Raw genomic sequence first — 23,432 nt, 5'->3', positions numbered from 1 at the left:
TTCCATGGATTGGATGGATTCTCCTGCCCAGCTCTGCTCTCAGCCACTCATAAGTTATGTCAAGCATGTGCACTGAAACACCAGTTACTCGTCTTGGCTATTTGGTCGTGACAATTTTTGAATGGTGGGACCATGCTGGGCCGGTGTTTATTATTGGCAGCCTAGGTGGGCACAGACAAGGCAAACAATTTGGAAATGAAAAACTGGAAAAATCAATTGCAGAAAGATATGATCCATCATGGCTGCTAATGATTTCACAAGCATTGCTCCATCTTCTGGTACGCTTGTTGCCCACACTTAGAACTTTTTTAATCAGCAACTTGCAATGTTTATACAAATGTGGCCAAGAGTCCATTGCCAGTGTGGGCGCCATGAGCCCCTGTCTTAAAGTGGGCTTATTCGTTAGAGAGCAAGTTTTCAAAAGACCGTAAGAGTAGGGGAGACAGGAATAAAGAAAAGTGGGAATTTAAATGGGAACTCCACACAAACATAACTTAAACTTTTTCGAAAGTAAACATAATTTCAAGCAATTTTGCAATATAAAAAATATGCAAACTTTTCATGATTTATAATGGTTTGGAACAGTTCCCTAAGCCTTGCTCCCTGTTCTCCTGCTGATCTGTCTGACTACTTTGCTGAGCTGGCTGACTACTGTTACTTTGTATCAACAGCCATCTGTCCTCAGCCTGCATCCTCCAAACGCCACAATTCCCTGCACACATGATTTAAATAAGGAACAGAACATCACAGTGCAATGCATTATGGGTTAGTAGTTCCTGCATACTGCCTGTAAGCTATGGAGAAGTTGTTACAATTTATAACATTAGTATTTTAGTCCCTCCTTCCCGGCCAGGATTTCAAATGATGCAGAAAGAGAACTGTTAACCTGCTGGATTTCAGCATAGAAAATGACATTTATTTATACTTTTTAAAGAAACAGGTAACTGTGATGGGTATATTAGGGGTTTCTGTGTTGTGTGGGCCTCTTTATCAAATTTTGGTTTGGAAGCTGGAGTTCCTTTTAAATAAGGATAGACACATTAGCTGTATGTTAGGGTTTAATCAAAAGTGAAAAATATAAACAGTCCCACAGCAGATCAACTTTAGTGTGCATGATACCAAAACTTCCACGAATTTTATCCAGCAGCAGAGTCTCTATCCACGTGACTTCACAGGTCACAAACCATTCCTCCCTACAAAATAAAACAAAAGACACCCGCTCCAAGTGTCACAACGTCTTTTCCGTTTTACCAGACAACAAAATACACTTACAAGATGTTGAAACTTCAATGCACAAAACAAATTGTCTCACAGCTCACTTGTCCTTAGCATGTTTCACACAGGTGCCCTTCGTCATATATTAACATATTATAAATATGAGTGCAGTAACCCATAGCAACCAATCAGTAATTAGTTTTGATCAGAGCAGTGCAGGCTGAATTATTAAAGCATCTGTAATTGGTTTCTATGGATTACTTCACTAGGGCAGTTTTGTCCAGCATTTGTAAATGAGCCCCATTGTTTTCTGTCTTCTCTCTGACATTTGAATTAGTAAAATACAATCATATAAAAATACGTCTGTCATAATTATACATTGCTTTAATAACAACTGCTTTGTTATTATAATCTGAGACTCTATAAAGTGTTGCATGTACAATGGGCATTTGTGAATTACAATGAGTGTGCTGCCAGCTAGTGTTCACTTTGTATATATATTTATACATATATACCTGTATTTTTTTTTTTACTTCAATATGCAGAGAACTGTAAGCACTTCTTTACTTTACAGGTAACATATGCATTAGACAAAATGTACACAAAATACTAAATATACATAGATCTTTCTTTTCTATTTAATGAGTGAAAACCTCTTATATCTTAAAGAGCAAGCACACAGACATACAGTTTATGTAAAGAGGAACATACTGTATGTACATAATCACTACATGGAACTCTCCCTCTCCTCAATGAACTGAAACACTATATGACACTATATGACTCACAAACAGTCAAAAAAATTATATATTTTTTTAATTATCAAGCTTTTTATTCAGCAGCTCTCCAGTTTGCAATTTCAGCAATCTGGCTGTTATGGTCCAAATTACCCTAGTAACCATTCATTGTTTGAATATGAGTAATCAAAAGTAGCAGTAACAATAAATGTTTTTTTAGATGGGGTCAGTGACCCCTATTTGAAAGAATCAGAAGAAGACCTATTGAAAGTTGCTTAGAAATGGCCTTTTTATAACATACTAAAAGTTAGGTGAACCACCCATTTTGGCCATTTTTTATCCATTGTAATATGTCCAAATTTGGATTTTAGGTGCATTTCAGTCCTCCGCCAAACCTGCAAGTAATCTTCCCTCTCCCATCCTCTTCTCTGAAACTGTAAGGCTACTAATCTTGTCTCCCAACATCAGTGTATGCAATGTTTAAAGGGGATATCAACACTGTTTACTCAACCAAACCTTACCCAGATTTTGCTGGACTAGAAATTGCAGCAGACACCAACATTTTATCAACGGTTTCAGTGTGCTGGAATCTATAGCGCAGCTATATCAGGGATGTATAATTTAAAGCAATATTGTGGAATAAAACTTTTCTGTAGCACTCTGGGGCTTATGGTTTTGGAGTATCAAGCGTCAAGAGTGAGTTTATTGCCATTTCATCCATATACGTTTGTACAGTACACAGTGCAATGAAACAACGTTCCTCTAGGACCATGGTGCTACACACAACATAGATGTACAGCATAGTGCAGGGACAGGACAAGACAGTGCACACTCAGCAGATGTAATATGTTAAGTAAATAATGCTAAATGTCAGACATGATGGGTGTATAATTGTGACATGACAGTAGCAAGAACATGATAAAGTGCAGATGTGCTCATAGAGAACAATTGTATCCAGTGGCTATTTATTTATACAATAAGGCCAGATGGAGTGTGAGAGAGATCTGTCCGGTCCCTGAGTATTCAGGAGCCTTATGGCTTGGGGGAAGAAACTGTTACACAGTCTGGTAGTGAGGGCCCTAATGCTTTGGTACCTTTTTTCAGATAGCAGGAGTGTGAACAGTGAGTGTGAGGAGTGTGTTGGATCAGCCACAATGCTGGTGGCTTTACGGATGCAGCGAGTGGTGTAAATGTCCGTGATGGAAGGTAGAGAGACACCTATGATCTTCTCTGCTGTCTTCACTATCCTCTGTAGGGTCTTACGCTCCATGACAGTGCAGTTCCCAGCCCAAACAGTGATACAGCTGCTCAGGATGCTCTCGATAGTCCCTCTGTAGAAGGTTTTGAGTATAGGATGGTGGGAGATGGGATTTCCTCAGCTTGCACAGGAAGTAGAGGCGCTGTTGGGCTTTCTTGGCTAAGTAGATGGTGTTGTTGGACCAGGTGAGGTTCTCCGCCAGGTGGACACCAAGGAGTTTGGTGCTTTTGACGATCTCCACATTAGACCCGTCGATGTACAGTGGCAGGTGGTCACTCCTAGTCTTCCTAAAGTCAACAACCATCTCCTTTGTTTTTGTCTACATTGAGAGACAATGCACCAGTCTGTTAACTGCTGCACCTCCTCTCTGTATGGTGACTCGTCATTATTGCTGATGAGACCCACAACGGTTGTGTCATCAACAAACTGTATGATGTGATTTGTGCCGTGCGTGGCTGCAGTCATGCGTCAGCAGAGTGAACAGCAGAGGACTAAGCACACAGCCTTGAGGGGCTCCGGTGCTCAGTGTGGTGGTTCTGGAGATGATGTTTCCAATCCTGACTGACTGAGGTCTGTCGGTCAGGAAGTCCAGAACCCAACTGCAGAGGGAGGTGTTCAGTCCAAGCAGGCTCAGCTTGCTGAGGAATGAGAGTGTTGAATGCTGAACTGAAGTCTATGAACAGCATTCGAACGTAGGTGTCTTTTTTGTCCAGATGAGAGAGGGCCAGATGGAGGGTGGTTGCGTCATCTGTTGAGTGATTTTGACAGTATGCAAACTGTAGGGGATCCAGTGCTGGTGGCAGAGGGTTTTGATGTGTTTCTTGACAAGCTTCTCAAAACACTTCATGATGATCGGGGTGAGTGCCACAGGACGGTAGTCGTTGAGGCAGGACACTGATGATTTATTCGGCATGGGGACAATGGTGGTGGTTTTGAAGCACTTTGGGACAGTGGAGGTGTTTAGGGAGATGTTAACGATGTCAGTCTCAAATACCAGGAGAGCAAATAGTTGCGTTTGATAGTACTAGCTGCTACAAAGAAGTAGCAAGGTGCATAGTGGGCCCCAGTATTTGGCAGTTTGGAAATTAGTACCATTAATTTATAGTACAGGCATGGGATGTATTATCCAGCATTCCTGTAAGATGCGGTTTCTTGACATGGGGCCTCTACATAATTTGGAGCACTGTACCTAAAAGGTACTAATATTTAAATATTAAAATAAATCTGAAAGGATAGTTTTACCATAAATATGGGTTTACACTAGGTTAGTTACTGCTGATAAATTATAAAACAGAAAAAAATGAAGAATTACTTTTTTAAATAGGGCAATGTGAAAAGCCAATGCTGGATAAGGGGTTTCTGGATTCTGTACAATGTTGTTTCATAAGATTTTGCTGCAAGGACCAAGATAATTATATTTACTCAGCCGAACAACAACATCATTTACAGAATAATATAATGTTAACATTTATCTGGCAATCTAAGCTCCAGTTCTAATAAAATCTTACCATAGGAAAGGGAGATCAATAGCCTTGCCTTGTACTACTCATTTACCTTACTGAAGGCACGTTGCATTTACATGGTACCTATGGCAGGAATCCATCACTGCTACACTGCTTATGCAAACCCTAATGATCTCATAAAAATGCGAAACGATGTTGTTCCTTCTCATTTTACTTGAAAAAAATGAGATATGCTATTTGTTGGCAATTTAATATTATGGGATATTATTTATTCATTGCATTAATCAAAATTCCTATCTCTGGAAAATGAGAGGAAGAAATAGGTCAAATGTACATGTCAGCTTGAAAAATTGCTTGCAGAGACTATTAAAAAAAGAAACAGTAACAGGAATCCAAAGGAAGAAAAGATTTATAGCTTACAACAAAAAGCTGTATAACTTTGTTTATTTAGAATATAGAGAAAATGCAAGGCTTCTATGGAGCAGGGACAGTAGCCTGTCACCAGGGCATCCATTGTGCATGTGAATAAGGCACTGAAGAGTGCAAAAAAGCCCTGTATTTTACACCTACCTACCATTGATCAGGTGGTAAGTACAGGGCTCAACTGGGACCCATGCAGGGCTTTTTTTCACGTGATCTTGAAATGTATGTGTGTATAAATCCATACTCACCCATGTGACACTAATATTGACACAGATGCAACTTAACAATGGAAAACAACATTGCACCCAAATAGCTGAAGCAAGAATTTTGTAATGTGGTCAGATGCTGCATTGCAGTCATTTTTTGCACATGAGCCCCCACCTTGTGAAGTTAAATTTCACTTGAGAAACAGTGAAATGCAGTATGACCGTTAACTCTTAAAGAACAATAAAGGGTCACTAAAACACCTGCATCCATACCATGGATGACACAACAATCTAATACCTTGCACAGTCTTTTTCTACTTGGGTTACTCTCAAAAGAGGCAATACACACATTTGATTACAGTTCAGAAGTACCATAATAAGAACACTTGAGCAATGCATAGGTAGCTTAATTTATCCCTATAATTAGCATATGTACTGTATGTATGTTCTTTAAAAAAGAGGCTTGTTTCCTTAAACATTTCTCTCACACATATTAATACTTTTCATTTGTAGTATGCCCTGAGAAGAACTTTTAGGGGCAGATTTACTAAGGTTCGAGTGAATTTTCGAAGTCCAAAAAGTTCAAATTTCGAAGTAATTTTTTGGATACTTCATCCATCGAATAGGATACTACGACTTCGAATTTACTTCGACTCAAAGTAAAAATCGTTCGAATATTCGACCATTCGATAATCGAAGTACTGTCTCTTTAAAAAAACTTCGACTTCAATACTTAAAATTAAACCTGCCGAAGTGCTATGTTAGCCTATGGGGACCTTCTACAACATTTTTCTAAGTCTTTACACGTCAAATAAAAATCCTTAGATCGAACGCTAAAATTGTTTTTATTCGACTGCAGGATTGCCAAATTTGCTGAAAAAACTTCGAATTCGATATTCAAAGTTTTTTAATTCGATGGTCGAATGTCGAAGTTTTTTGTACTTGATAAATCTGCCCCTTATTGTTGCACAGAGGGTCTCTAGGAATAGTTACAAATCTGCTACTGCCCAATCTCAGCAACAGTTGGCATGGCATGGTTTTTATTATAGGTGTTGCTGATTTAAACCTATTCTGCAAGCTGAGGTTTGTAGGGGCAACTCCTTCCCAGTACTTTCCATGAAGTTTTCACATGTTATCCTTAAATGTGGTGGTTGCTGGGGATCTTCAGATGGACTTCAGTAGCTCCACTCTCCATTATCTCCTTTTTCAATGGTCTTTGCTGCTCCCAGGCTCCCCTGCCAGAAGCTCTACACTTACGGTAAGCAGATCACACTCCAGTCTGTGTCAAACCCTTATGCTATCACTATTTGCTGGTTACAGCTGTAAATGTGTTCAACGGAAAACACAATTATATTTTTATTGTAGTTAAACCATCTTGTGATATTTTTATCTGATGTATCACATACTCTTGGCATATGCTTTCCCCACCTAGAGACGCATTGCAGCTTCTTACATCCACAATGGCCACTGCCCCTCCTTTGCTTGGTCCTTAGAACTTATCCCTAAAAAATATAACTTGATACACACATTGACAATAACAACATAACGTAAAAAAGGTAACAACATAAATTTATTTCACTTTAATATAACGTGATCTCATCAAGATATTTTTGGAGGCAGACCATATTACTGTGGATATCTGCATTTTATTGAAGAAATCCTAACTATAAAGTGTTTCAAGAGCAAAGTAAAATAGATTGACAGGCTAGGCACAACCGGTCCAATATATAGTACTAACAGCGACATAGTGATATGTGCAAAATATGATATACAGAATGCACTTGCATCTTGTTACTGTGGCACTCTGCATCAAAATTTCCTTTGTACATATACATTGTGGATTTGATGTAAGAGCAGTGCACATCACCACAGGTCAAAGGAACCATGCACTTTACATATAGGGGCACATTTACTTAGGGTACATTTACTTAGGGTCGAATATTGAGGGTTAATTAACCCTCGATATTCGACTGTCGAAGTTAAATCCTTCGACTTCAAATATCGAAGTCGAAGGATATACCGCAGTTCGTTCGATCGAAGAAAAAAACGTTCGATTTAAAGGATTAAATCCTTCGAATCGAATGATTCGAAGGATTTTAATCCATCGATCGAACGATTTTCCTTCGACCAAAAATTTGTTAGAAAGCCTATGGGGACCTTCCCCATAAGCTAACATTGAGGTTCGGTAGGTTTTAGTTGGCGAAGTAGGGGTTCGAAGTTTTTTTTAAAGATGAGGTTGTTTATTTCCATGAGTCTGTGGTTTAATTCTAAAGTTGTATATATTTCATTTTTTTCCCAACTTTTAATGTTGCTTAATTTGTTGACTATGTATAATCAGCAATATTATTGATTATGCCTCTTTGTATTATGTACTGTAATACATTGATCACAATGTCAGGTTGTGATACAGATACTTGTTCCCTCAGCTCTCCGTAGTAGATAAGACAGTTTTGTGTTTTATTGTACATGATCACTCAGTGGAGCTAAGACTGATGGATGTAACAATCAGCTCTCCTTTGTAGATAAGACAATTTTCTGTTCAATTATGCATGATGATTCCATGGAGCTAGACTGATGGATGTAACAATGGAGGTGTCCATGCCTGCACTAATGTCAATTCCACTCGCCAGTATTATATGCTTAGTTAGACATTTCTCTTTTTACACGTGTAAAGTAGTGTAAGGACAGACCACAGCCAGAAATAATGCTGTTTATCTACATGACTATGAGCTGTACAATATAATTGATCTTAATCACCAATATATAAACTATAAACATGTTGGCCTTGATTATTATAAATCAATACATTTATAGTCAGTTACAAATTACTTGATTAGTGAATTACTTTGGCAGTGTATACTGTAGCAAAAATAAACAACTCATAAGTAACTCATTGTCTGTAATTTAGAGCTCCTGTGCAATGACTGCTTATTGGAATAAATGTCAGCCCTTGCCAATGCATTTCAGCTTGAGATAAAAGGGAAATATCTATCAATAGTCATAGATTTTTGAATCGCTGAGGTTCTCCTTGAGAAGACAGTGCTGCTTAAATGATATGTGTTTTTTCTTAAGGGGGTAGCTTGCAGAAAAGAGCAGGACTGTAAATCTGAAAAGTAGTCTTTCTCAAGGAGGCAAAAAGAGACTTTCAACATAAACAAGGGGGGGAAAAGATGACCGTAGGGCCACCTTATATCTTGCTTAAACCTAGGTAGTGCTAATATTTTTGTCTGAGTAAAGCTGTTTGGAAAAGCAATTGTGAACAGTAACTAACTGAGCAAGCAAGGGGTAAGCAATCTAGTATAGGATCGATAGAAGTATAAGGAGCAGTACTACTGTTTAAAAGGGAAATCAAACTCCCATTAATCTTAGAATAAATGTGTAAGATAACAGTAGGAGTCTGAGATCCCAGACTCAAGAGCAACACCATTAAGGGGTGCTAGGGCAAATTTAAAAAGCACTGCAGGTGCAATGCAGAAAAGTCCTTACTGCATGCCATAGCTTAGGCCAAAACAAGTTTTTATTGCATCACTCACATCTGTAAGCAAAGGTAGCACTGTGTTCGTTGGGTGAGTGCATTGCATTTTAGAGTGCAAAGGCCTGCAGCAATTTACCTACATGCTGGAAAGGGCACAAAGTGCAAAAATCCTAGCACATTATGCCATTTTTTTGCATTTTACACCCTACTCTGTACATAGTAAACAACCCCCATTGTTTCTCAAACTGTGAGGCCAGCCTCCACTGTTCAGCTGTCTTAGAAATTTGTCTGGCAAGGCCAAGCGTTTAAGGTGTAGGACATATTCACATTATGTACATATTATATACACATGTAGGGACCCATAGGGTCAATGCTTCCCTGTGGCTTTAAATGCCTACACTTCCTTGTTCTCTGGTTGCAGGACAGAAACCCATGTGTCTACTTCTGCTTATTAGCATATTGTGTACAGTGTATCATTGGCCCAGAGGCTGATGAAAAGTTCCTGCCACACTTCATTTTACAGTGTTGGGCAGAGGGTGGAGCTTCCTCCTTCCCCTTCAACTCCAGGGATTCACTGGGAGCCTGGAGTTTAGGCCTAGTAAGAGAAGACCCCAAGCTTGGTGAGGCCCTGGTGAAGTTGGGGATACAGAGACCCCATGAATGAGATGTAGTTGGGACAGGGTAGTTCTCTGCTAGAGCACTTTCTAGGAAAGTGAGGCAGATAGAACTAGTGAGCAAGAGCAGTCTGTGCTCCAACCAGACGGGATAGAAAGGGATTTAGGTTTAGTGATTTCCCTGATCTAACGTGTGGGGATCCAGGTGACGGTACAGAGATCCTGAGGGTGCATCTATCAATGTGGTATGCTATCTCCCCAGGGATGTCACAAGGTACTGGCTCTGAAATGCTATGATGTTACCTGACATGTATGTGATAAACCTTAAAGGATTGTGAGTATGAAACCCTGATTTGTAACTGTTTTTCTATGTCTTATGTCTTTCTGAAGCAGAGGGTAGGGCACTGCCTCTGTAAACGGTTCTAAATTGATACATAATTTGATACTTTTGTTTTTTTCTTTGGCCCTGAGGAGCAGAATCCCTGCGTGTTATGACAGCTGTTAGAATTGATACAATAGTTACTAATATTCCACAGATGTTGCTCAGAAATGAATCAACTAATGTAGCAAATTTTAACAGATCCGAGTCTGCGCCTGAATTACTGTGCTGCCAGACTCAAATGCCAGAGATTCAACGTTTAAACTGCAATTTTGGTAATACAGTAACAAATAAAAAATAGAAAGTAATCGATAAAAGTATTTGTTGTGAACAATTTCAAAACAACTGAAACACTAATAAAATGTTTGGGAAGTGAACAACCCCTTTAATATAATAAGAGCATAGGCAACCTATGCAGTCATTTTACTTCTGATGTTGATGATAGGTAAAGCCCATGATAAGCATGTGGATCCTAAAAAGGACCAAATAGAACTCAAGGAGGTAGCCTTACATTTTTTTACATAAGAATTAGATCGTGATCAGAATCTTCTGGTCCTATTTTTATTCTGTAACCCTTTTTTGTTAAATTATTGTAAGACCCCTGTTTAAAAATGTAAATTACCCAAATTTGCTGCATAACTTGCTGATGCTACATAAATGAATGAATGATGATGATGATAATAAGGTTGGTGCTCTAACATACCACTAAATAAATGTGTTAGTCTTAGGGAAGTGTAAGTCTTTTGCCCAGAGTGGTCTTTAGAGTCCTAGGGGGAGTTTATTTTAAATATATGTATGTGCATACATGTACATATTTATATACACCTGTTTATATGATTGTACATTTGTATACTTATAATCCTTTATATAATACATATGTATACATATAACACTTTTTATAGTAAAACATTACAGAGAGTGACACTTACTAAATTGCACTTATAACTTGAAGAACATTATAAACCCCATTTGTGATTGTCTTGCCTTTGTCTTCTGAAATGAAAAGAAGAATATATAACAATATTGCTGTTCAAGGGCTTTCACTTTCCTCAATAAAGGAATAAATCCTTTTGTATGTATTACAGCCATGACGTGCTGATGGCAGCAAGGTCTGGAGTCATATGGAGAGTTATCAAATTCAAATGCATTAACTATTGAGGGAATATGATAAAATAAAATGATAAAATATATAATTATAATATATTACAGGCATACCACTGCTTATTTAATATATATATTTTGAACAATCTATGAATTCCAATTTTACTTTATTCTCCTCATACATCTACAGTATATTCACCTCTGCTATACAGAATGAACATTGTTGACATTTGACATTTTCAGATGTCTCAAACACTTTAGTAAAAAGCCAGAGTGGCACTTTCCTGTCAAACAGGACTTGCGGCTTGTCAACTTCTTTCTCTGGTTTTGGCATCAAAATATCTTGTAAGTGACATATTTTGTCACATAGGTGTGACTCAAACTTTGTGTAAAGAGAGGACACTACAGACACCCGAGACTTTGGAAATTCATTGCTGTCAACTGGCCTGCTAAGTATGTTTATCAAGTAACTGTTTCTGCTTTTATAAATAGTAATGACTTCTTAAAGTCACATTCATACCCAATACAGTATAACAATGAAACCAGTAAAGGAATGGAAATAATGTTATTTATAATAGTGATAGCAATAAATGCTTGCATATTTGCAATAACATGTAATAATATATATTATATTCAAATTTGTTGTACTATTCATATTCAGCTGAGCTCTTGATTTTTTTCATTGCACTGGCAGCTCACCCCTGGTGTTTAACAATATTGTTCAACATGTTGAGCTGCAGTTATGGTGTGTGTTGGAAAGTGGCCCACAATTTGTATTTGTTTTTCCATTTTCCATTAGTGTCTGGGTGGCCTGTAGACATATTAAAGACCTACACACTGTCAGACATTAGTGCTATGCTTTAAGCCTGGATTTTTCCTGGAAGCCTGTCATGTCCTAAAAGCACAGAACCATTCTGCTTCATCAGGCTTTATATTTTGCACCAGAAATGGACTACAATCTGTATGAATTTTTCTGAACCATTGAAGAGACTATAATCATTCAAAATTTGTTATATTCCGTGTTTCAGTCTTCTTTGGATCCTTGATAAAGCCAATTTGTGAATATGGTATTGGGAAATTATTCATAGCTATAAGAGGACTGTTTGTTCTTTGAAATATGCTCTCTGTGATTTTTCTTTGCAGCAACTTAGAAAACAAATGGAAAAATAAAAAAAATAAAAAATCCTTAGATATGCAGTGTACTTAAGTTTTTAATCCCAATACTGCAATATTGAGTAGATATGGGCCTTGTCTGGATGGCAGCTTGCTGCAGGGTGCTTCTGCTTACCTTTAGGTTCAGGTGAGGGAAACATGGATTGATGAACCAGGCAGAGAAGTTCCAGATCAAGCACATGTATCACATGGAATGCTTGGGACCTGGGGTCTTACAGATATGGGGTATTTCAGTAATTAAGAATACTGTGCCTTAAAGCTTATTCAAATATACTGTATTTTAAAATCATTGTTGTCTAGGAGTATGGATAAAGTACTATGCACATATTATCACAGAAAAAAAAGCAAACCAATTTTAAAATAGAAATTCTGTCCAATTGTATTTACTGTATGTATTTAACAATAAAAGATGCAAGGGCTGGTGGCAAAAGGAAAGTGTTTGCAGGGTTTCTCTGACTGTTGTGCTTCTTATTTATTTTCTAATATAGGGGCAGGTCTCTCTAGCAAGGTCACTGGTAAGCACTCTTATTATTTCCAAAGCTGTATACAGCAGAACACAACTTCCTGAATAATGTGATGTTTTTATCGATGACCAATCACTGGACACTCACAGTCCCTTGTGTTTCTCACCAGGCAGTGTCTGGCCTTCATAGGAAAAGCCATAGATAGCGTATACACTTACACTTAAACTTATCTGTTCTCCCTTATCGCCAATCACTTTCACCTTGTAACCCTTGGCATTATGAATAAACACCATATTTGTGTTTTTGGAGTTTGTCAGTACATTAATATCCAATATAGGAGAAGCCTTGAATATTCCACAACAGGGTACAGCCATTCTCAAAGTTCCACTCCATGAATACCAGTAAAAGGTGCATTGAAAAATTACTCTGGATATCAAGAATAAGGGTAAAACCATGAAAAGCTTCAATAAGAGAAAGAGAGCAAAAATGTATTTAAATTCCCTATTATTTTATTCCACTAAAGAATTTAAAGAAAGATATGGTAGAAAATGTCAGTAGTATTGTGTCAATGTTTTATATTACCAGTAGGTGGTAGTATATTCAAACTATTGCAGAAAAGTAGTTTATCAGCAAGTAGCAAGTCATTATAAAAGTCTATGTTATCTACTTCCTCTTTAGTTGCATTTTTAGTTATGTTGTTGACAGTAATTAGTCAGTGGGGCAAATTTATTAAAGGGCGAAGCACGTTTTTTAGGCTAAAATTTGGCAAAATTACAATTCGCAGGGACAATTTGTTAGCAAAAAAAGCTCAGTGCAAGAGAACCAGCCACATTTAATTCACAAATGTATCAAAGTGTAAACTTTTTAATACGTTACCCTTTTCACCAAAGTCTATTTCGCCAAATTCTGCCTGGCAAATTGATAAACTGAAGCTACTTCCTCAACATTATTATGTCAGTGACGTCATATTTTGTGTACCAAAAAATTTAAAAAGAAAAAGAAAAAACGCTGGCATTTTTCATTTTTTCTTGTCGAATTATGTAACAAGTTGCAACATTTTGTTTACACTTTTTTAACCATTTGAAGCTCATGCCACATTTGTTTAAGGGTGGCAGAGCCGGGCCATGCTGGGCAGGCGCCCTAGGCAGGCCCATCAGTCGCAGCGCCTATTTCGTATGCGCGATCGCGCACATGCGCGAATTTGCGCATGCGCAGAAGCGCATAAATCGCGAACAGTCGGCCAGAGAAGGGAACCGGACTTGGGGTAGGCGACAGAGGAGGTACGTGCCTGGCGCCCTCACAGCTTTGCGCCCTAGGCACGTGCCTACTCTGCCTACCCCTAGTTCCGGCCCTGAAGGGTGGGATAATGTCTAGGACAATAGAGGATCTCTTTTGTCTTTATTTTGCTTCCTTGGACATTTCTAATAATAAGTGGCCACTTCACTTTTGAAAGGGATAACCAACCCTTTTTGTCCCTTGCGGTGTGTAGTGCTATATTATGTTGAGAGCTTCCCATCTAACAGTGTGCAATAAATATTTTCTGACACATTTTTACAGAAGAGACCACAGGCCTAGGATGAAGAAACAGGGATTAAATAAGGACTGCTGAAGAGGCTGAGTGATAGAATGTGAGCTTGCCAGCACTATTGAAGAGATGCAAGGTGTATGAAAGACAGGCTGCCAATCAAAATGTATTTATGTGAAAGTATGGAGGGATGTGTGTATGGATGCTGGGTTATCATTTGGAGGGGTTGAACTTGATGGACTTTGTCTTTTTTTTCAACCAGATTTAACTCTGAAACTAGCCACTTTTACTAGGCATGGAACACAAAATTACAGTGGGGTAGGGGTATTGTGGGTCTTTTCCAGACCTTGTCTCCCTTTGGACGTCCCATCAAGTCCAGGGATGTGCTTCTGATATTGCTACACCATTGATAAAGCATTTAAGTCCCACTGTACCTATTACTGTGACCGAGGTACAAGTAAAGCACACTGGGGCACTGAATAGAGCAGATGGTAATGGGGGGAGCCCTTTGTGTAATGTGTTTGAGTACTCTTTGTTTTTTGATTTGTTGCCACAGGAATAGTAGATATGCCATCTTTTGTCAATACTTGTGTTCCATGTGTGGTTCATATAATGCAATGCTGATCTGTGCTGCTCTCTGTGTTCATAGAAGCTCTTTTAATGACTTTAATATAATGAGCCTGTAATAAATAGGAAGCTGGGTGCAAGGGGGTACAAGGACACATGGTAGTAGAATTTGTAATGTAAAATAAATCCTCAAACCATTACCTTAGGAGCTAAAACTATACCTTAGCAGGGAATGTAATAAAAGTATGGGATCTGTTATCCTGAAACCCGTTATCCAGAAAGCTTGGAAAGCTCCGATATACTCCATTTTATCAAAGGAATCCTGGTTTTTAAAAATTATTTCCTTTACTCTGTAATAATTAAACAGTATATTGTACTTGATCCAAACTAAGATATAATTAATCCTTATTGGAAGCAAAACCAGCCTATTGGGTTTATTTAATGTTTACATGATTTTCCTGTAGACTTAACATATGAAGATCCAAATAACAGAAAGATCTGTTATCCAGAAAACACCAGGTCCCAAGCAATCTGGATAGCAGGTCCCATAATAGGAATAGTAGTCGCCATGCCTCTGTGCAAACAAATTTTCCTTTGCGTGAATTTAATATAGCTATTAATATATATTAAAAAATAGCTATTGCGAACCTGGGAACTGTTTAGCCACCACCTCTGACAGTGAAAGAAAGATTGTAAATTTTATAGTTTGGGCCAGTCTTCAGCCCTAGATTTGTGGCGAGGTCACAAAGGCCTAGGGTGGCGAAATTTTAGGGACGGCATGCCGCCCAGCCGCATTAGGAATGCAGCATTTCTGTGCTGCACTTGCGCACGGGGGTGCACGCGGACCTCGAGCGCTAGGACCCCAAGGCAGTAGCGTAACTAGAGGTGGGTGGGCCCTGGTGCGTGATGCGCAGCCGGGCCCCGCCCCCTCCATACCACCCGCATTTTCAGTGGCGCAGGCTGAGGGGGGGCCCTGAGGGGGTGCGGGCCCTGGCCCGCTCGCACCTCCTGCTCCCCCGGTAGTTCCGCCACTGCCCCAAGGCCTCGGACCATGGGCACTAGGACATCGAGGCCTTGGGGTGCTGCGGGCCCAAATCCGGCCCTGCCAGTCTTACTGAAATTGTTATATTTGTACTAAAGGATTATGCCACCTTCAAGTATGTCTCTTATTCTTATTCGTGCAACGTTTTTTCTCTATTTACTTTTATTACACCCCCCCCCCTTTGTCATGTATGTCCTCCCAACAAACTCTGACTTGCTGCCATTAGCACAATGGGGAAAGAATTTGTGTCAAGCATGATAGGTAACTAAATACTGAAACTTGCTATCAGCACATTGGCCCAGCCAGTGGGGTTAATGAGAGTTCTGTACACTAAATAAACCGTACAAATGTTTCTTTTGACCACTATGAGCAGATAATTAGTAATGTAATGAAAAGTAATGAGAAACATACGTGTGAAGGTGGACTGAGTGATGGGCATAGCTTTTTTCCAGTCAGGTTATTTTCCATAGCTATTGCTGCTTGACTGCCAAATTTCACTTAGAGCAGTATTTCTCCATATTACATGCACATTTACTTTGCAAAATGCAGCAATGAATATCCAGTACTAACTTGAAATAACCGTAGCACAGATATTCAACCTGTGGCCTGCCATACTACACTAGACTGTTACTACACTAGAACTCCCATTAGTCCCAGATAAATCAGATTACAATAGTTCCCCACTCCTTTAAAAGATCCGAATAATAAATTTGTTTAAAAAAAACTCAAATATCTCGACTCTGAGTTTACAAGCTCAAAAAAAATTGAAAAACTTAAATTGAAAAAATCAATTACATTTTGCTCCACTGACCACTACACTACAACTCCCACTGACCGCTACAGCACCTTGGCAGCTTTAAGATGCAGAATTTTTTAATTTGAGCTTTTTGAGCTTTTATGAGTTTTTGAAACTCTGATTCCAATTTGCGAATTTTAGCCCCTCATATTGCGGCAAAAATTAGAATTCAAGCCTTAAGAAATCACCCTCGTGTGTCCAGAACCAGAAGAGATGTTCTAGGTGACTGCATCAAGAATTATGGTATCTCTGAAAAAACTCAGTTATAGTTTTGGGAACTGAATGTGATTAATAGCTAGACTTGAGCAAATGTAGCTGCAGTTGTGCTTTACCCTCTCTTAAGGTGGCCATAGACGAAAAGATACGCTCGTTTGGCAACATCGCCAAACGAGCTGATCTTTCCCTGATATGCCACTAACGGGCATGGCTATATCGGGGGTAATCGGCCCTATGGCCGAACGATCAGATTATCATGAGAGCGCAATGGGCTCCACCGGGATCGGTCGGGACAAAATCAAACCTGTCCGATCAACCAAACGAAAAATGTCAGGACTCTTCACACACGGTCCGAAAATATCGTACGAATCCTCGATTCGTACGATAGGATCTTTGCGTCTATGGCCACCTTTACAGGGTCAGACTTTAAAAAGATGGAGTCACTTTGTGGTTAAAGGTTACGTTTCAATGCTGATTTTTTACGGGTCTGGTGGATCACGGAGCCCTATTAATGAAGGAATAAAAATTAGTGTGACTTTATTAATAAATCAAATTTTATTTTCTGTAGTATACATTCTTAGTGAAATTAGTTTGTTCTTATTTGGGGGGGGGGAGCATTCAAAACACAATCATTCATTTTTCTCTCCTAAACCTTAAGTAATCTTTTGGTCGAGACTTTGTAATACAAATACAGATACTATTTACTTTAGCTGGCTTTTATTTCTCTAAATGCTTTGGAAATTGTTTGACTGAGATCACTTTTGGCAGGTTTATGCAGAGTCTGATCTCATCCCCTTTCTCTAAATACTCTACTGAATGTTTTTCACATTATTTCTAGAGAAAATGCTTTTGAACACATACATACTGTAGCTGAGCAGAATTCACCAAGCCAACCTGGAAACCACTGAATAGCCTTTTTGACTGGGCAGAGTAAAGACAATCCGTTCCTAGAAACCTCAAAATAAGTTCCGTTTGCTGTGCAGTTATGCCTCGTGGGTTTATTATGCTTAAAGGAGAACTAAAGCTTAACTAAAGAAGTAACTAGATATGTTGTACATTATGTTTTCGGTTTCTCTACCAGCCCAAGGCAACCACAGCCCTTTTAAGAGGGAAGATCTGTGTCACCAAAGATGCCCCAGTAGCTCCCCGTCTTCTTTTCTGCTGATTCACTGCACATGCTCTGTGCTGCTGTCAGTTACTGAGCTTAGGGACCCACTCACAATATACAGTACATATAGAATAGAAATGTCACAATATAAGGCTAATTAGTAATTAATACAGATAATTACTACATGGCAGCACAGAAACCAGTGCAACTAGCATCATAATTTAATAATCAGCCCTGTAGCATCAGTTTATATTACAGGCCAACCTCATTTTCTGCTGGATAATTTGCAATGACCCCTAAGCTTAGGGGTGACTCCCTGTAACAAGTTGGAAGTCCTGGATCATTGCTGCTATTGAGAAGCTGAAACAGGCTGGTACAATAAGTGTAGAATATAAAATATGGCATTTTTAGCCACATTCATTTTTTAGGGTTTACTTCTCCTTTAACAAATATTTATAGGGTGGCTAAAGCTTATCTATATATATTTTCTCAAGTCTCCACCATCACTTGCGTGATATTTACCATAGTGCTACAGTACCCAAAGCCATGTGGGCCTAAAGTGCATTCTTGCCTTTTTAATGTCACTTCTTCCAATATATGTGATGTCTCATGCATGATGACAGTGTTGGATTACTAAGGTTCAGTGATAAGTTAGAAATATAAAAGGTGCATTATTAAAACCATACACTGACTACACGTTGTGGATTATACTTAGTATGGCAAAATTCTGGAGATTTGCTTGCCCTTTATCCTTACACAGATTGGGTTGATTTAGGGAAACAAATGTTGAACCTAAATTCAAGCAGCATGAGGAAATGTATTGGTAAGCAAAGGGGAAAAAAATTCTATTAAAATTTAAATGGTCACTCTGATTGTGTGAGTGAGGCTTTAAATTACAGGTTTTAGGAACCTCAAGGCACAAACTGAAATGATTCTAAGATAAATAAGCATTCAAAGAAAAACCTTATGGAATTTTTGTATTGCTAGATACAGTAAATATAGCTCCAGTTACATAGTAAGTATTATTTAAGTCACTGGGCTTTTGGTACTCAAATTAAAATACAGTATGGAATTTGTTATCGGGAAACCGTTATCCAAAACTCTCCAAATTACGAAACGGCTGTCTATTTTATCTAAATAATTAAAATTTTTAAAAATGATTTCCTTTTTCTCTGTAATAATACATCAGTACCTTGTTCTTGTTACAAACTAAGATGTAATTAATCCTTATTGGAAGCAACATCAGCCTATTGAGTTTATTTAATGTCTCCATGCTTTTCTAGTAGACTTAAGGTATGAAGATCCAAATTACAGAAATATCTATTATCCAGGTCCCAAGCATTCTAGATAACAGGTCCCATACCTGTACTTTTTCTTATCTATTATTACATAGCACGCAAAGTAATAATGATATCATTTTAAAATGCAAGGAGCAATACGCCTTATTTTCCACACATTTACATCCTGCTATTAAGTTTCAAGAATAGCAGCAGCGTATTCCCCATGAATGCAAAGCAGCCTGTATTTATGAGCAGCTGACTGGTGGATGCAAGTAGGCCTCTCCTCTTCCATCTTCTATCAAAATATTTAAATTAGGGAGCACAGGTGGGCATAGGTTACATGTGAGCCTTTTGACATGAAGTAGAAATAGACAGATTTTGCAATAGTTACTTTGGAACGACCTATCTAAGTGCAGGATATAATATATGCATACAAAATGGCCAATTGCGAGCAGTTAGAATTCCTGTACTGGATTACAGAAAAACAAAACCTCTGAAGTTTACCAAACTGAAAAGCCATAATACATTGAAAGTAAATTCGCTATCTGGGCTTGTACCATGTTTGTACAGGTGGGGCCTGTTGCAAAAGTAGCAAAATGGAAGGGAAAACACATTTCTGAAGCACTGACATTGTAAGAATATGGTTTAAGGATTTCTATACAACAGTTAATTTGAGCTTCTGAGATTCTTTGTAAAATATACGCAATATTTACACATTATGGGTGTTTGGTGCATGCAAAATAAAACGGAGGGCCCAATTTTCATTTAAAAAAACTTTAAATATATTTATTTTTTGTTTTTTTGCTTTTAATACATTTTATATATACAACTGAGCTTTTAGTTGAAAGCAGGGCCCTGTAAAATATGACCAGGAAAATGTTATGGAGACCAAAGGATACATTTATCATGCTGAAATATTAGCAGCACAAACAGAAGTGATATATACAGTATATATATATAGATATATATATAGATATATATATATATATATATATATATATATATATATATATATATATATATATATATATATATATATATCTATCTATTGGTTTTTTATACCCTCATGATGGGAATTCTCTTATAGACATGTAGGATATATAAATTGGGATATGCTACCTATGTTGTTGCATGAACTGTTTTGATGCCGGAATGGATTACCCCAAAATAAGTACCGGTACCTATGTTCTGGTTTAATGCTAGTCCTGATTATTTTCTAATCTTTATGTGATGTGGCTTTGCACTTTCAAAATATATATATATATATATATATATATATATATATATATATATATATATATATATATATATATATATATATATATATATATATATATATATATATATTGTAATGGCTTAAAGAAGTAGGTTTAGGTATACTAGGGGGCCCCCTTGATTTAAGTTAGTATTATAGAATACAGGTGTGGCTAACTTGGATGGATTTTTTTTTTGTAAGAAATTATTTTATTGAATATTTGGAATCAGTATATATTCTATGTTTACACAGTATTCTTTTCACATGTTGCATCAATTTTATTGGATTCTATTGTGTGACTAGTAATATGGTTTTACTTAATTTAAATATAGTAAATTATTTGCACATGCCACTTATAATCAAACAGGAGAAGTTTCCCCTAGTTTGAGGAATTGCACTAATTATCTTGATGAATTTGCACTAATCATTGATGCATTTATGATGTCATTCCTTAATTGATGGTATTTTAGTGGCTATAAATATCACATTGTGTGTAGGGTGTAGTGGCCCGAAACGTCAGAATGTTTTTAACATGTGCATATGAAATAAAGAAACATCACGAAGGGCAGTGCTGGTCCAGGAATTATTTATTCCAAATTGATTATATATCCAGAAATTAATGTACACCCCGCAAGTAAATAAGCTTGAGTGCAAGTATTTAAGGATAAATATATATATACATATACAGTATATATGTATAGCTCATACCTTATCTCATGCTACATGATCTGATTTTGCAGTAAAATAAGGCATTTTCACATCGGTACCATGAAGCACGTCCTAATTTCATATACAGGTATGAGATCCGTTATCCAGAAACCCATTTATCCAAATAATTCCCAAATTTTTTTAATTCAAACTTCAAACTTTTTGTCTGTAATAATAAAATGTTACCTTGCACTTGATCCATACTTAAATATAATTAATCCTTATTGGAGGCAAAACAATCTTATTGGGTTTATATAATGTTTATTTTTTAGTAGAACTAAGGTGCGGAGATCCAAATTATGAAAAGATTGATTATCTGAAAACCCCCAGGTCCTGAGAATTCTGAATAAAAGCTAAAATACCTGTATTTAGCAATCGCTGAACATAATTGTAGCAAGTACAGGTATGGGACCTGTTATCCAGAATGCTCGGGACCTGGGGGTTTCCGGATAACGGATCTTTCCATAATTTGGGTCTTCATGCCTTAAGTCTACTAGAAATTCATTTAAATAAACCAAATAGGCTGGTTCTGCTTCCAATAAGGATTAATTATATCTTAGTTGGGATCAAGTACAAGCTACTGTTTTATTATTACAGAGAAAAAGGAAATCATTTTTAAAAATTTGGATTATTTGGATAAAATGGAGTCTATTGGAGACAGCCATTCTGTTATTTGGAGCTTTCTGGATATCGGGTTTCCGGATAAGGGATCCTATACCTGTATCGACTATTTATATTTCCTGCTTTAGAACATTTATTGTAGTCAGGCATTTAGTCTTAGTAAAAGGGAGCCTATTAAAGTCTAACATTTTTCACCTGACAATACTAACTGGAATAATTACTAGTAAGCACTGCCTAACTACAGTGCAGCAGACCCTATTAAGGACCCATTTCCTTCCTCCAGTCTACTTCTACACAACTTGATGCAGGGTTGGGTGATCATGGTTAACTCGATGTTAGTCTGTGTATAGTTCATTACACAGAAGGCTAAGTGGAACAAAATGACAAGTACTGTTTTTATTGGATACCTAGAAGCACTACAGTATCTGTGTTGCACAGTAGAACATTACATGACCCTTTATATTACATTACTTTTTCCAACTAACGCCAGACATTTAATATGTGTGAAATCAACATTTCAATTTCAGTTGCCTGCTAAGCAGGGTCAGCCAAGTAAATGGAATCAGTGAAGTGAGTATTCTGAGAAACCAAGATCCCTCATTCGTATTACTAGATAAATCAAAGCGCATATCTAAAACATAGTGTAGATGTACTGAACTGTCGGTATTGTAAGCTGAAGTGTAATTGACTCAGAGTAAAAAATTAATTATTCTATTCCATCTAATTATGTTGGGATTTAATGTTGTTATGCCAAATACAAGTATATGAACCTTTACCTGGAAACCTGTTTCCAGAAAGCTCCAAATAATAGGAAGGCCATCTCCAATAAAATACACTGTAATTCTTTGTACGTGTAACAAAGATATAGTTAATCCATATTAGTGGCAAAACAATCTTACTGGTTGTATTTTATGCTTAATTGATTTTTTAGTACGGCCATCCAAATCACAGAAAGACCCCTTATCCAGAAAATCCCATGTCCTGAGTATTCTTGATACCAGGTCCATACCTGTATCTCCTGATGGCTTTTTCCATGGTGTTTTGTAGGACTTCGAGGGGGGGGTTTAAAAAGCAGCCAACCTAATAGAGAGGCTGAGGCAATGCTGAAACTGTAATAAAAGAAACTAAAAGCTTAAAGGTATATCTAAAAAAAAAAAACTTCACGGGATTGTTCACCTTCTAACACTTATTTTTAGTTTAGTTGGTTTCACTAGAACTAAATACTTTTTTCAATGACTTTTTATTTGACTGTGGTTAATATTGAAGTGTAAAGTCTATTTTTTCACATTTGTATGTCTTTCTAAGGGCTCTTACACATGAGCGTTTTTACCTGCGCTCCCCTGCGTTCCGTTTTTCGGCGTTCAGCCGCAGGGGAGCGCAGGAATAGATGCATTTAATTATTTCAAATGGGGCTGTACTCACACAGGCGCATGTAGGCGCCAAACGCAGGAAAAATGCAGCATGTTGCGTCTCAACTTGCGTTCGGCGCCTACATGCGCCTGTGTGAGTACAGCCCCATTTGAAATAATTAAATGCGTCTATTCCTGCGCTCCCCTGCGGCTGAACGCCGAAAAACGGAACGCATGGGAGCGCAGGTAAAAACGCTCATGTGTAAGAGCCCTTAAGTAGCTCTTAGAGGGGGGTCACTGACTTTGTAAACTGTTCTAAATTGATACATTTAGATGATACATTTTTGCTGAGCGGAATCCCTGAGTTTCATTAAAGGGGAAATCTGACTTCCAAACCAAACTTTGATAAAGAGGCCCACATAACACAGAAACGCCTAACCATCCTTATTGGTTTCTT

This window comes from Xenopus laevis, chromosome 1L (assembly GCF_017654675.1).
Source record: "Xenopus laevis strain J_2021 chromosome 1L, Xenopus_laevis_v10.1, whole genome shotgun sequence".
Lineage (NCBI taxonomy): Eukaryota > Metazoa > Chordata > Amphibia > Anura > Pipidae > Xenopus > Xenopus laevis.
The sequence above is the reverse complement of the archived record's forward strand: the minus strand, read 5'-3'. Positions refer to the sequence as shown.